A 4,089-nucleotide genomic window follows, 5' to 3' on the forward strand; every position below is an offset into this window, starting at 1 on the left:
TTGTTCTTAAAAGATTTGTTTACTTTTAACCAAGTAGGTAGAAACATTTTGCATGTAGTTGCATTCATATAGATAGGTTGCATTTCATACATTCTACCATTCCTCTTCATCTTTATAGCTTCTCTTGAGCTTAGCATGAGGACATGCTAATGTTTAAGTGTGGGGAGGTTGATAAACCACTATTTTATGGTTTATCTTGTGCTCAATTGAGTGGATTTTATCAACTCTTTACCCACTTATTCATAATATTTGCATGGTTTTATATTTCCTTCCTGATTATGTGCTTTGATTGAAAACATGCTTCTTTGATCTTATATTTGCTTATTATTAATCCTCTCTTATTACCATTACATGCCTTGATATGTGTGTTAAGTGTTTTCAGATATTATAAGGCAGGAATGGCTTGGAGGATGGGAAGAAAGCATGCAAAAGTGGAAGTAATGCAAGAAGTTAGAGAAATTGCTAAGCTGTCCAGCCTGACCTCTCTGTACTCAAACGGTTACAACTTTAGCTACAGAGGTCCAAACGACGCGGTTCCAGTTGCGTTGGAAAGCTAACGTCTGGGGGCTTTGATTTGATATATAATATGCCATAGTTGCTCTGACGCTAGGCGACGCGACCGCGTGCTCCATGCGGCCGCGTCGCAAGTGACGAAAATCAGCGAATCTGAATTCGCAACCAGCGAATTCTGGACTGTTTTTGACCTAGTTTGCTGCCCAAAAAACACAGATTAGAGGCTATAAAGTGGGGGAATGCATCCATTCATAGGAAGGGCTCTCACATTCACAATTTTAGGAGTAGATGTAGTTTTTAGAGAGAGAGGTTCTCTCCTCTCTCTTAGGATTAGGATTTAGGATTTCTCTTAGTTTTAGGGGTGACTCTCAATCCCAGGTTCTTTATTTTTATTTATTTTTCCAATTTAATTTATGAACTCTTCCGTGTTACAATTGATATCTTTATTAGTGCTAATTTGAGGTATTTTTAGATCTATGATTGCTTTCCTTTATTTAAATAATTTAGATTCCTCCCTTTTGGCTTTGGTTAGGTAATTGGTAACACTTGACTTGTCAAACTCAGGAGTGGTTGAAATTGGCAGATTTTGCTTTAGCTAGGATTGCTCTAACACTAGTCTCTCTACAGGAGTTGACTAGGACATGAGAATCAAGCTAATTAGTCCACTTGACTTAACTAAGTGGGATTAAAATCCAATTCTCATCACATCTGATAAGGATAACAAGGACAGGATTTTCGGTTCTCATACCTTGCCAAGAGTTTATTTTACAGTTATTTATTTATTTTTATTGCTCAAAAATATACCTGTGCGCATTGCCCAAACTTCCAAAACCCCCAATTTACAATCTTCATAACCAATAATAAGAACATACTTTCCTGCAATTCCTTGAGAAGACGACCCGAGGTTTGAATACTCGGTTATGAATTTCAAAGGGGTTTGTTACTTGTGACAACCAAAACGTTTGTATGAAAGGACTTTTGAAGGTTTAGAGACTATACTTGCAACGAGGATTTATCCGCAAATTTCTAGACCACACAAAAGTTCTCTCATCACTAGGACATGGTTGGACTCTCAACCTAAAGAAAGCCTGAACTCTTGGGAAAAGCTGGTCAATTCCCTCTTGGCAAAGTTCTTTCCACCTCAAAAATTAAGTAAGCTTAGAGTGGAAGTCCAGACCTTCAGACAGAAGGAAGGTGAATCCCTCTATGAAGCTTGGGAAAGATACAAGCAGTTGATCAGAAGGTGTCCTTCTGGCATGCTTTCAGAATGGAGCATCATATGCATATTCTATGATGGTCTGTCTGAACTGTCCAAGATGTCATTGGAAAACTCTGTTGGTGGATCTCTTCATCTGAAGAAGCCCAAAAACTCATTGAAATGGTTGCAAATAAGCAATTCATGTACACTTCGGAAAGGAATCCTGTGAATAATGGGACAACTCAGAAGAAAGGAGTTCTTGAGATTGATACTATGAATGCCATATTGGCTCAGAACAAAATATTGACTCAGCAAGTCAATATGATTTCTCAAAGTCTGTCTGGAATGGAAGCAGCAACAGGCAGCACTAAGGAAGCTTCCTCTGAAGGAGAAGCCTATGACCCTGAGAATCCTGCAATGGAAGAGGTGAATTAAATGGGAGAATCCTATGGAAACACCTATAATCCTTCATGGAGAAATCATCTAAATCTCTCATGGAAGGACCAACAGAAGCCTCCTCAAGGCTTCAACAACAATAATGGTGGAAGAAATAGGTTTAGCAATAGCAAGCCTTTTCCATCATCTTCTCAGCAACAGACAGAGAATTTTGAGCAGAGTCTCTCTAGCTTAGCAACCATAGTCTCTGATCTATCTAAGACCACACTAAGTTTCATGAATGAAACAAGATCCTCCATTAGAAATTTGGAGGCACAAGTGGGTCAGCTGAGTAAGAAAGTTATTGAATTCCCTCCTAGTACTCTCCCAAGCAATACAGAAGAGAATCAAAAAAGAGAGTGCAAGGCCATAAATATAACCAACATGGCCAAACCTAGTGAGGAAGAAAAGGCAGTGATTTCCAGTGAAGAAGACCTCAATGGACGTCCACTGGCCTCCAAAGAGTTCCCTAATGAGGAACCAAGGGAATCTGAGGCTCATACAGAGACCATAGAGATTCCATTAAACTTACTATTGCCATTCATGAGCTCTGATGAGTATTCTTCCTCTGAAGAGGATGAAGATATTACTGAAGAGCAAGTTGCTAAGTACTTAGGAGCAATCATGAAGCTGAATGCCAAGTTATTTGGTAATAAGACTTGGGAGGATGAACCTCCATTGCTCATCAAAGAACTAAATGATCTGGTTCAACTGAAGTTACCTCAGAAGAAACAGGATCCTGAAAAGTACTTAATACCTTGTACTATAGGCACCATTACCTTTGAAAAGGCTCTGTGTGACCTGGTGTCAAGTATAAACCTCATGCCCCTCTCTGTAATGGAGAAACTAGGGATCCTTGAGGTGCAAGCTGCAAGAATCTCACTAGAGATGGCAGACAATTCAAGGAAACAGGCTTATGGACTTGTAGAGGATGTCCTGGTGAAGGTTGAAGGCCTTTACATCCCTGCTGATTTTATAATCCTGGAAACTGGGAAGAATATGGATGAATCCATCATCTTTGGCAGACCCTTCCTAGCCACAGCAAAAGCTGTGATTGATGTTTAAAGAGGAGAGTTAGTCCTTCAAGTGAATGAGGACTACCTTGTGTTTAAGGCTCAAGGATCTCCCTCTGTAACCATGGAGAGGAAGCATGAAAAGCTTCTCTCAAAGGAGAGTCAAATAGAGTCCCTACATTCAAACTCTAAGTTTGGTGTTGGGAGGCCATCATCATGCTCTGAGTATCTGTGAGGCTCCATAAGAGCCCACTGTCAAGCTATTGACATTAAAGAAGCGCTTATTGGGAGGCAACCTAATTTTATTCAATTATATCTATTTATTTTTTATTGTTATTTTACATTTTCTTTAGGTTGATGATCATGTAAAGTCACAAAAACAACTGAAAAAGCAAAAATAGAATGAAAAATAGCATTAAAAATAGCACACCCTGGAGGAGGAGCTTACTGGCGTTTAAACGCCAGTAAGGGTAGCAGAATGGGCGTTAAACGCCCAGTCTGGCACCATTCTGGGCGTTTAACGCCAGAAAAGTGCACCAGACTAGCGTTTAATGCCAGAAAAGGGCAACAAGCTGGCGTTTAACTCCAGAAAGGGAAGAAAAGCTGGCATTAAACGCCAGAAATGGGCAGTAACCTGGCGTTTAACGCCAGGATTGGCACTCCAATGGGCGTTTACACGCCAAAATGGTGCAGGGATGAGAAATCCTTGACACCTCAGGATCTGTGGATCCCACAGGATCCCCACCTACCTCAACTCTCTCTCTCTCTTCTTCACACCTTTCCCTCCCACACCCAACCCCTAATACACGAACCCTAACCCTCTCTCCACTCCTATATAAACCCCTCCGTACCACCTTCATCTTCACACAACATACACACTTCTTCCCCCTTGGCCAAACCACTCCCCTCACTCCATCTCCTCCATTTTTT

At 40.6% G+C, this 4,089-nt stretch overlaps 1 non-coding gene across 1 annotated transcript; it reads right to left on the reverse strand.

Moving 5' to 3' along the window:
• Window positions 1-1,667: 1,667 nt before the first annotated feature.
• On the reverse strand, window positions 1,668-1,771 carry LOC148564980 (small nucleolar RNA R71). Its single transcript, XR_015884384.1, has one exon. It is a non-coding gene; the product is annotated as a small nucleolar RNA R71 (small nucleolar RNA).
• Window positions 1,772-4,089: the final 2,318 nt, after the last annotated feature.

This window comes from Arachis ipaensis, chromosome B5 (genome assembly GCF_059453495.1).
Source record: "Arachis ipaensis isolate K30076 ecotype BB chromosome B5, ASM5945349v1, whole genome shotgun sequence".
NCBI lineage: Eukaryota > Viridiplantae > Streptophyta > Magnoliopsida > Fabales > Fabaceae > Arachis > Arachis ipaensis.